Source organism: Cebus imitator, unplaced genomic scaffold (genome assembly GCF_001604975.1).
Source record: "Cebus imitator isolate Cc_AM_T3 unplaced genomic scaffold, Cebus_imitator-1.0 Scaffold214, whole genome shotgun sequence".
In the NCBI taxonomy this organism is placed as follows: domain Eukaryota; kingdom Metazoa; phylum Chordata; class Mammalia; order Primates; family Cebidae; genus Cebus; species Cebus imitator.
This window is the reverse complement of record NW_016107529.1, coordinates 1,577,593-1,589,420: the sequence shown is the minus strand read 5'-3', so window position 1 is coordinate 1,589,420 and position 11,828 is coordinate 1,577,593. Positions and strand designations below refer to the sequence as shown.

The following is an 11,828-nucleotide window of genomic DNA, read 5'->3' as shown; positions in this document are numbered from 1 at the left end:
TAATTTTTATTGAAAGCTGTACATCTTATATAGCATCGTATAGACGAAGGCAAATAGATTTTATGCCTAGAAATGAGTCTCCCTTTCTTTTATGCTAAGAGTTGGAGTATAATTTTGAGTTAGATTGCATTTGAGATTTATTTCTCCCAAGAAATTGTCCCAAGGAAAGGCAAACTTAGAAGGGATTCACATTCTATTGAAGATGTAGTTCAGCCTACCGAATAGAAAAAATGTTCACTTGTTTGGCTACACCAGGACAGGGCTGGTTCACAGTCACTGGACAAGCAGTTAGCATCTTCTTCTGTGCATGTCAGGGAGCAAATCAGCAAGGAGAAGAGTGGGTGCACAGTAGGGTTGCAAAGAGTGTGGGGTCCCTCTTTGCATGGACAGGCTGCACATGGGGGAGGGCAGTTTGCAGGAGTAGCAGCATGGTGCTAACTCTCTAACCACAGGACAGGCAGGCTGTGTACAGGGTTTTACAGAGGAAGTAAGAGTCTTAGTGGTGAGTGGTCAGGAGGTCTTTGAACACTAGTTTGCATGTTGAGAAGTGTATGGAAAGGTTATTGGTAGACTAAGACTGCAAGGTTGCAGAGAGAGAGCGTGTTCTGGACCCATGGCTGAGAATACTGGATATCCTCACACTCATACTGCCAGCTTCCATGTTGCAACAAGAAACTGCAGGCAAGCATCTTCCTTCTGCAGTGTCCTTCAAGTGCCTTTTACAGAGAAAGGTTAATATCATGCTCGTTTTAAAGGAGAGCAATACCTAGAGGTTCCTCTTTTTTTATTCTTAAATTGCAGAACATAATTCAAGGATGCTTTTGGATCTGAGAGTCAATAAATTGATAACTGAGACAGATGGAGATATTGGATGACAGATAGTAAGTAGTCACTGTTGACGTCAGCTAGATGGAAGTCCCACCCCATTTTACATTTCTGTACCTTTTCTTTTATTAAGCCTTTATTTGGAATCACTGTTGCTTGGTACTTAAAACATTTTCTTCCACACAGCCTTTCAAACATTTATCTTGCTCAGGGCGCCCTCTGTTATAATCTTGACCATAACTTTATCATTACCAACCACTGCCACCTCCTTCAATAATCTTATTTTCAGGCACTCTTCTAACACCATCTCATACCCATAACCTGACTTGAGAAATCCTTGAAGCACAGTAGCATCTGTAATTTACTTGATACTGCCACCTTCACATTGTTTTCCAGATTCTTTGTATTCATTTCTCCTGAATCAGTTTCTTGGCTCCATCATTATGTTAACACTGCTGTGGGACAAAAACTTGAAGCCCAGGTCTTCAGACTCTAGATTCAGATAACAGTATAGTAGAGATGACAGTTTTAACACTTAGGCCAGTTCTGTTCAGTTATATTTTGCTGTGCACAAATACCATTGATAGTGTCTGCCTCAGGCAGTATATTAAGGCTTATGGAATTATGTACAGGTTTAGCAGAAAAAGTAGATATCTGAGTTTCTGCCACATACATATATTTCTCCCTGTAAACATGTTTGTGACAACCTGCAGAATGGGAGAAAATATTTGCAAACTATCCACCTGACAAGGGATTAAAAAGCAGAACATATAAGGAACTCAACTGCAGAAAAACAAATATTATGATTTTAAAAATAGGCAAATGATCTGAATAAACATTTCTCTAAAGAAGACATGCAGATGGCCAACAGGTACATGAAAAAATGCTAAGCATCACTAATCATCAGGGAAATGCTAATCAAAACCATAATGAGTTATCATCTCACCCTACTTAAAGTGGCTGTTATAAAAAGGACAGAAAATGACAAATGCTGGTATATGCAGACAGAGAAAGGGGAACACTTACATCCTGTTGGTGGGAATGTAAATTAGTACAGCCATTATGGAAAACAGGATGGAGGTTCCTCAAAAAATGGAAAGAGCTGCCATATACCCAGCAATTTTCACAGCTAGGTATATATCCAAAATATGGGAAATCAGTATTTTGAAGTGGTATCTGCACCACTATGCTTATTGCAGTACTGTTTACAATAGCCAAGATATGGAATCAACCTAAGTGTTCATCAAAGGATGAATGAATAAAGAAAATGCAATACACACACACACACACACACACACACACACACACACACACACACACACACAATGGAATATCATTCAGGCATAAAAAAATGAAATCCTGTCATTTACAGCAGTATGGATAGAACTGGAAGACATTATGCTAAATGAAATGTCAGGCACAGAAAGACAAATATTTCATGTTCTTATATGTGAGAGCTAAAAGTTCATCTCATTGAGGCAGTGAACAGAATGGTGGTAAACAGAGGCTGGAAGGGTGGTAGGGAGCAGGGGATGAAGAGAGTTTCGTTAATGTGTACAAAAATAGATAGAAGGAATAAGTTCTGATACTCTGTAGCACAATAGAGTGACTATAATAAACAGTTTATTGTCTATATGTAAGTAGCTAGATTTGGAGTGCCCCTAACACAAAGAAATGATAAATGTTTGAGGTGATGGATATCCCAGTTACCCAGGTTTGATCATTGCACACTGTATGCTTGTATCAAAATATCGCATGTACTCCATAAATATGTACAGCTATTATATATCCATAAAATGAAAAAAAATTATGTCAGAAACCATAGCAAACCCTCTTATCACATATGTGACACATAGCCCTCAATATTTAAAAAAATCAGTTGCGATCACTAGTGGTATATTGAAGTAGCAAATTAAAATGTTGGTTTTAGACAAAAGTAATTGGCATTCAATAATATCCCTATGTCTATCACCTGCCATGATGCTTTATAAAGCTAGTAAATAATTCCAAAATGAATGTATTTCATTCTCTTATTCTGAATGAATTCAAATATTATGCTGAGTCCCTTACTATGTGCTAGCACTTTTTTAGGCACAGGGAATGTAGCAGTGAATAAGACAAAGGAAGTTCACAGTTTTGCTGGATTTTATATTCTTGAGTAGATGGGAGTCAGATAATCTCAAAAGTAAATTCATAAATATACAGTGTAATTTTATAATATGATAAATACCATGAAGAAAACCAAATAGAATAATAGAATAGTGTTACTAAAGATATAGAGAGGGTTATTTTATGTTGTAGAGTCAGATAAAGGTAGCATTTTAACTGAAATGTGAGAATGAGGAGCCAGCCAGGTGAAGATCTGAGGAAAAAGCACTGGGAAAACAGAGGGAAAAGCAAACGCAAAAGTCCTGAGGTGAAAGCAAATGTGTTTCAGAAAGAGATAGAAATCTAACATGGCTTCTTTGGATATATACCTAGTAATGGGATTGCTGGGTCAAATGGAATTTCTATTTCTAGGTCCTTGAGGAATCGCCATACTGTCTTCCACAATGGTTGAACTAATTTACACTCCCACCAACAGTGCAAAAGTGTTCCTATTTCTCCACATCCTCTACAGCATCTGTTGTCTCCAGATTTTTTAATGATTGCCATTCTAACTGGCGTGAGATGGTATCTCAATGTAGTTTTGATTTGTATTTCTCTGATGACCAGTGATGATGAGCATTTTTTCATACGCTTGGACACATGCACATGAATGTTCATTGCAGCACTCTTTACAATAGCAAAGACCTGGAACCAACCCAAATGCCCATCGATGATAGACTGGACAGGGAAAATGTGGCACATATACACCATGGAATATTATGCGGCCATAAAAAACGATGAGTTTGTGTCCTTTGTAGGGACATGGATGAACCTGGAAAACATCATTCTTAGCAAACTGACAGAAGAGCAGAAGATCAAACACCACATGTTCTCACTCATAGGCGGGTGTTGAACAATGAGAACACATGGACACAGGGAGGGGAGCACTACACACTGGGGTCAGTTGGGGGGAAATAGGGGAGGGACGGTGGGGGGTGGGGAGTTGGGGAGAGATAGCAAGGGGGGAGAGATGCCAGATGTAGGTGATGGGGAGGAAGGCAGCAAATCACACTGCCACGTGTGTATCTATGCAACAATCTTGCATGTTCTTCACATGTACCCCAAAACGTAAAATGCAATAAATAAATGGGGGAAAAAAAAAAAGAAATCTAATGTGGCTAGAGGATAGTGAGCAAAGGAGTGTCTTTAGAGAAGACCAAGCAGAAGTAGGGGTCTGGTTTTTATGACTTCATAGACAAGAATTTTGTGTGTGGCAAGAATATTTTAGTTTTGTTATTCATAATCCGAAAATGATTTTTTCAGTAATGCATGTCATATTAAAATGCATGCTTAAGAATGATCTAAAATTACACTGGTTTGGATTACAATATGGTGTTCTCTTAATAGAGACCTCAAATAGACCTCTAAGAACTAATTATTGTTTCAAGGAAATAATTACTCAGATCATTTGTTCTTTTTCTTGGTATCTACCTGCCTTTCACCATTTGGGCTGCATCAGTCTAGGAACTCAAAATCTAGAGTTTTATATCAGAATGAAGTGTTAGTTTTAGTTGGTCAATGTGAAAGGGTTAGTACTCCTGGTTAATGAGTTTAATGAGGCTCAGTGCCATTAGTCAGTGTGTCTGGATCCAACACTCCTGCTTAGGGTAATGAAACTTAATATGCTTAGAGTATAATTGAGTCTTAAATTTTTGGTCAGTGAGGAGAAATGAAGTTCAGAATTCCAAGTAAGAAAGTATAATGAGGCCTTTGCATTCCTGGTCAGTCAGGAAGTGTAACAGAGTCCAAAACTCTTAGTCTGGAAATGTAATGATCCAACATTCCTAGTTAGTCAGGAAATATAACAGTCCAACACTTAGGCAGCTATTGCTTAGCAACTGGTATGAAGGTTGATGAAAAGGAAACAGAAACTGATGGTTAAAGTGAAGTTTTGGAATCATTAATTTATTTAGGCCATGCTTTTGATTGATACCCTTAAAAATTTTTATGCCCCATATGTGGGTTTTTCTTTTTACCTTAGTAACTTTAAAAAAATTTACTATTTGGCTTTTAATTTTTTATAATTATCTTCATTTCTTACCATGTTAACTGGCTACTTCAAAATGTTTTTTAGATAACTTCATATCTTTCTTTTCTTTGCTAGTCAAAGGCTTAGGCCTTTTTCTTCCTGTTTACTACAACACTAAAGGCAAAGAAAGAAATGGGAAAAAACCTTGGTTTATCCTATATTTCTTCTGAGTTTATTGTTATTAATTATATTTTCAATATATTTTGTTTTAATACATGAACATACATGGATATTATTGAGAAATTTTAAACTATATGGAAACACAAAGGAGAAAGTCACCATCTTACACTATAACTTTTGGTACTTTGGTATGTTTCCCTCTAGTATTTTTTTCCTTCCTGTGATTATATATAAACATATGTACATATATAGCAATTTATTGTAAACTCTTTTGGGTTATAAATATCTTAAAAATTTTTTGAAGCCTTAGCTGTATACCTCATACTGGAAAAAAAACAAAACAAAAATTTTGAAGCCTACAGATGAGAGAAAATAAATAAATGTTGAAGATAAAGTTTTATATATATATTTCAAGGGGATTTAAGAATCAGTCATCAGCAAGGGTCTTTTTCATTCACTGCCATGTGCTGTTACTGAAACTTCTTTTAAATCTTGTTCTTACTGCTGTAGTGGAGCCACTGCTATGCCAGATCTTTGGCTACAGTAGTGCTGTAGTTGGGATGTAAGGTTACTGTTACCACTCTTACAGTTTGTATTCACTATTAGCTATTTTTATCAAATAAGTATATTCCTGTGCAAAGGGGCTGGGTCCTGATGGACTTCCAGTCTCAGTAATATGTGGCATCAGTACCAGTCTTAACTGCAGTAACCCATGTGATCACTTTTCTTGACTGAGTGGTATTTCGTTATAGAATGTGTCATAATTTATTTAATTAATCATCTATTAATGTAAATTTAGGCTCTGTAATTTTTCTCCACCATAAGTAAAACAGTGGTGCAGTAAATACCCTTACATTTACTAGTCTAACAATTTTCTTGGAATAAATTCCTAAAAGTGAAATTGCTCAGTCAAATTTGATATGAATTGCCTGATTGCACCTGAGAAATATACCAATTTATAGATAACAGTGTGGTCTAGCTAACACTAGGCCTCCTAATGGAATACTTTGATGACTTATAGTTTTTATAAAGTGAAGTACATAAATCTATTTTGTTAGGTGAATTTTGATGGTTCTATACATCTGTGTATTTAATACCTTTAGCATATATAGAACATTTCCATTGGCACAGAAAGATTCCTTATATGTCTTTCTGTGTTCTTATTGGCTATATATATATTTTTCCTTTGGTGAAGTATCTGTTAAAATCTTTCTTGCATTATATTTGGATTTTCTTATTGGGTTATAGAAGTTCTTTATATATTGTGTATACTAGTTTTTTGTCACTTATTCGTAGAATAAACATATTGTTCTGGTATGTGGCTGGCCATTTTATTTTCTTCATGGGGTCCTTTGACAGTCAAAAGTTTTAATTTGAATAAAATTCAATTTATGGGGCAGGCACAGTGGCTCACACCTGTAATCCTCTCACTTTGGGAGGCAGAGGTGGGCGGATTGCCTGAGCTCTGGAGTTTGAGATCAGCCTAGGCAACATGGTGAAACCTCATCTCTACTAAAATACAAAGTATTAGCTGGGTGTGGCAGTGTGCACCTGTAGTCCCAGCTACTCAGGAGCCTGAGGCAGGAGAATTGCCTGAACCTGGGAGGTGGAGGTTGCCTTGAGCTGAGATTGCACCACTGCACTCCAGCCTGGGGGACAGAGCAAGACTCTGTCTCAAAAATAAATAAATAAAATTCATTTTATGAATTATTTTATTGTTTTCATGCCCTCTCTGGGAAATCCTTTTCTTAACCAAGGCCCCAAAGATTTTTTTCCTATATTTCTTCCTAGAAGTTTTACAGTTTTAACTTTTATGTTAAGGTATATGATACATTTTGAGGTAATTTTTGTGTATGGTGTCAGTGTAGGTTTGAAATTTTTTTCTCAGTTTTATTCTGCCAATGGAAATTCAGTTTTAGGACCAGTTTTGAAAAGATTATTCCTTCCTTATTAAATTGCCTTATTGAACATCAATTAGGTTTACAGAAATACTATGCTACGGCTTTGAGGAATGGGTTTTTTCATAGTATTGAAGTATAAGGAGTAAGGATCTAGGCTTTGTATGCTTGGACGTTGATTAAATTGGAAAAGCCTTAGCTTTTAAAAATTCTTTTTCTTTTATTTTTCAACTCTCTTGGGATGGCTGTAGTGGAGTGTGATTTGTAATGAACTTGTTTTCAGTGTGGCATGTCCGGATTTTTTCTCTCTCCTTTTTCAATTACTAGTTTTTGTCAAAGTATATTCTGATAGGAAGGTTAAACAGGTTTATAGCCATCTTGAAATAGATATTACAAGGAACTGACAGGTCATAAGTCTCCTTGTGTAGAATACCTCACTCTTGCTTCCTGTGAAAGCATAAAATGTTGGAATTGGCAATATCTGATCAACAGTATTTAGGCCATTTCTTTTTCTTTTTCTTTTTTTTTTTTGCATTTTAGGTTTTGGGGTACATGTGAAGAACATGCAAGATTGTTGCATAGGTACACACGTGGCAGTGTGATTTGCTGCCTTCCTCCCCTTCACCTATATCAGGCATTTCTCCCCATGCTATCTCTCCCTAACTCCCCAACCCCCGCTGTCTCTCCCCTATTTCCACCCAACAGACCCCAGTGTGTAGTGCTCCCCTCCCTGTGTCCATGTGTTCTCATTGTTCAACACCCGCCCATGAATGAGAACATGCGGTGTTTCATTTTCCACTCTTGTGTCAGTTTGCTGAGAATGATGGTTTCCAGGTTCATCCATGTCCCTACAAAGGACACAAACTCATCATTTTTGATGGCTGCATAATATTCCATGGTGTATATGTGCCACATTTTCCCTGTCCAGTCTATCATCGATGGGCATTTGGGTTGGTTCCAGGTCTTTGCTATTGTAAAGAGTGCTGCAATGAACATTCGTGTGCATGTGTCCTTATAGTAGAACGATTTATAATCCTTTGGATATATACCCAGTAACGGACTTGCTGGGTCAAATGGAATTTCTATTTCTAGGTCCTTGAGGAATCGCCACACTGTCTCACACAATGGTTGAACTAATTTACACTCCCACCAACAGTGTAAAAGTGTTCCTATTTCTCCACATCCTCTCCAGCATCTGTTGTCTCCAGATTTTTTAATGATTGCCATTCTAACTGGCGTGAAATGGTATCTCAGTGTAGTTTTGATTTGCATTTCTCTAATGACCAGTGATGATGAGCATTTTTTCATATGTTTGTTGGCCTCATGTATGTCTTCTTTTGTAAAGTGTATGTTCACATCCTTAGCCCACTTTTGAATGGGCTTGTTTTTTTCTTGTAAATCTGTTTTATTTCTTAGTAAATTCTGGATATCAGCCCTTTGTCAGATGTGTAGACTGCAAAAATTTTTTCCCATTCTGTTGGTTGCCGATTCACTCTAATGACTGTTTATTTTGCCGTGCAGAAGCTGTGAAGTTTGATTAGGCCCCATTTGTCTATTTTGGCTTTTGTTGTCAATGCTTTTGGTGTTTTGGTCATGAGGTCCTTGCCTCCACCTATGTCCTGAATGGTTTTGCCTAGATTTTCTTCTAGGGTTTTTATGGTGTTAGGTCTTATGTTTAAGTCTTTAATCCATCTAGAGTTAATTTTAGTGTAAGGTGTCAGGAAGGGGCCCAGTTCTGCTTTCTGCACATGGCTAGCCAGTTTTCCCAACACCATTTATTAAACAGGGAATCCTTTCCCCATTGCTTGTTTTTGTCAGGTTTGTCAAAGATCGGATGGTTGTAGATATGTTGTGTTTTCTCCGAGGCCTCTGTTCTGTTCCATTGGCCTATATCTCTGTTTTGGTACCAGTACCATGCTGTTTTGATTACTGTAGCCTTGTAGTATAGTTTGAAGTCTGGTAGTGTGATGCCTCCCGCCTTGTTCTTTTTGCTTAGAATTGACTTGGCTATGCGGGCTCTCTTTTGGTTCCATATGAAGTTTAAGGTGTTTTTTTCCAGTTCTGTGAAGAAGGTCATTGGTAGCTTGATGGGTAGCTTAATTTACAGATAGCATTGAATCTGTAAATTACTTTGGGCAGTATGGCCATTTTCACTATATTGATTCTTCCTAACCATGAACATGGAATGTTTCTCCATCTGTTTGTGTCCTCTCTTATTTCGTTGAGCAGTGGTTTGTAGTTCTCCTTGAAGAGGTCCTTTACGTTCCTTGTTAGTTGTATTCCTAGGTTTTTTATTCTCTTTGTAGCAATTGTGAATGGCAGTTTGTTCTTGATTTGGCTGTCTTTAAGTCTGTTATTGGTGTATAGGAATGCATGTGATTTTTGTACATTGATTTTGTGTACTGAGACTTTGCTGAAGTTGCTTATCAGTTTCAGGAGATTTTGGGCGGAGACGATGGGGTCTTCCAGGTATACAGTCATGTCGTTTGCAAATAGAGAGAATTTGACTTCCTCCTTTCCTAATCGAATACCCTTTATTTCTTTTTCTTGCCTGATTGCTCTGGCTAGAACTTCCAGTACTATATTGAATAGGAGTGGTGAGAGAGGGCATCCTTGTCTACTGCCAGATTTCAAGGGGAATGCTTCCAGTTTTTGCCCATTCAGTATGATATTGGCTGTAGGTTTGTCATCAATAGTTTTTATTATTTTGAGATATGTTCCATCAATACCTAGTTTATTCAGGGTTTTTAGCATAAAGGGTTGTTGAATTTTGTCAAAGGCCTTCTCTGCATCAATTAAGATAATCGTGTGGTTTTTGTCTTTCATACTGTTTATGTGGTGAATTATGTTTATAGACTTGTGTATGTTGAACCAGCCTTGCATCCCCGGGATGAATCCTACTATATCATGGTGGATAAGCTTTTTGATGTGCTGTTGCAATCGGCTACCAGTATTTTAGTGAAGATTTTTACATCTATGTTTGTCACGGATATTGGCCTGAAGTTTTCTTTTCTTGTTGAGTCTCTGCCGGGTTTTGGTATCAGGATGATGTTGGTCTCATAAAATGATTTGGGAAGGGTTCCCTCTTTTTGGATTATTTGGAATAGTTACAGAAGGAATGGTACCAGCTCCTCTTCATATGTCGGGTAGAATTCGGCTGTGAACCCATCTGGACCTGGGCTTTTTTTGGGTGGTAGGCTCTTAATTGCTGCCTCAACTTCAGACCTTGTTATTGGTCTATTCAGGGTTTTGACTTCTTCCTGGTTTAGGCTTGGGAGGATGCAAGTGTCCAGGAATTTATCAATTTCTTTCAGGTTTACTAGTTTATGTGCATAGAGTTGTTTGTAATAATCTCTGATGATGGTTTGAATTTCTGTGGAATCTGTGGTGATATCCGCTTTATCGTTTTTTATTGCATCAATTTGGTTATTCTCTTTCCTTTTTGATTAATCTGGCTAGTGGTCTATTTTGTTGATCTTTTTGAAAAACCAGCTCCTGGATTTATTGATTTTTTTGAAGGGTTTTTTGTGTCTCTATCTCCTTGAATTCTGCTCTGATCTTAGTTATTTCTTGTCTTCTGCTAGGTTTTGAGTTTTTTTTGATCTTGCTTCTCTAGCTCTTTCAATTTTGATGATAGGGTGTCAATTTTAGATCTCTCCTTTCTTCTTGTGTGGGGACTTATTGCTATATATTTTCCTCTAGAGACTGCTTTAAATGTGTCCCAGAGATTCTGCTATGTTGTGTCTTCATTATCATTGGTTTCAAAGAACATCTTTATTTCTGCCTTCATTTCATTGTTTATCCAGTCAACATTCAAGAGCCGGTTGTTCAGTTTCCATGAAGCTGTGCGGTTCTGGGTCTGAGTTAGTTTCTGAATTCTCAGTTCTAAGTTGATTGCACTGTGGTGTGACAGACTGTTTGTTATGATTTCTGTTCTTTTGCATTTGCTGAGGAGTGATTTACTCCCAATTATGTGGTCAGTTTTAGAGTCAGTGTGATGTGGTGCTGAGAAGAATGTATATTATGTGGATTTTGGGTGGAGAGTTCTGTAAATGTCTATTAGGTTTGCATGGTCCAGGTCTGAGTTCAAGTCCTGGATATCCTTGTTAATTTTCTGTCTCATTGATCTGTCTAACATTGACAATGGGGTGTTAAAGTCTCCCACTATTATTGTGTGGGAGTCTAAGTCTCTTTGTAAGTCATTAAGAACTTGCCTTATGTCGCTGGGTGCTTCTGTATTGGGTACATATATATTTAGGATCGTTAGCTCTTCTTGTTGCATTGATCCTTTTACCATTATGTAATGTCCTTCTTTGTCTCTTTTGATCTTTGTTGCTTTAAAATCTATTTTATCAGAGACGAGAATTGAAACTCCTGCTTTTTTTTTTTGTTCTCCATTTGCTTGGTAAATCTTCCTCTATCCCTTTATTTTGAGCCTTTGTGTATCCTTGCATGTGAGATGGGTTTCCTGGATACAGCACAGCAATGGGTTTTGGCTTTTTATCCAGTTTGCCAGTCTGTGTCTTTTGATTGGGGCATTTAGTCTATTTACATTTAGGGTAAATATTGTTATGTATGAATTTGATACTGCCATTTTGATGCTAGCTGGCTGTTTTGCCTGTTAGTTGATGCAGATTCTTGATTGTATTGATGCTCTTTACCATTTGGTATGTTTTTGGAGTGGCTGGGACTGGTTGTTCCTTTCTACGTGTAGAGCCTCTTTCTGGAGCTCTTGTAAAGCAAGCCTGGTGGTGATGAAATCTCTTAGTACTTGCTTGTTCGCCAAGGATTTTATTTTTCCTTCACTT

General features: G+C 37.4%; 1 protein-coding gene across 2 annotated transcripts in view; it reads left to right on the top strand.

Moving 5' to 3' along the window:
- Positions 1-11,828, top strand: part of FAF1 (Fas associated factor 1) — a 527,993-nt gene that overhangs the window by 96,639 nt on the left and 419,526 nt on the right. The gene's annotated exons all lie outside the window — the stretch shown is intronic.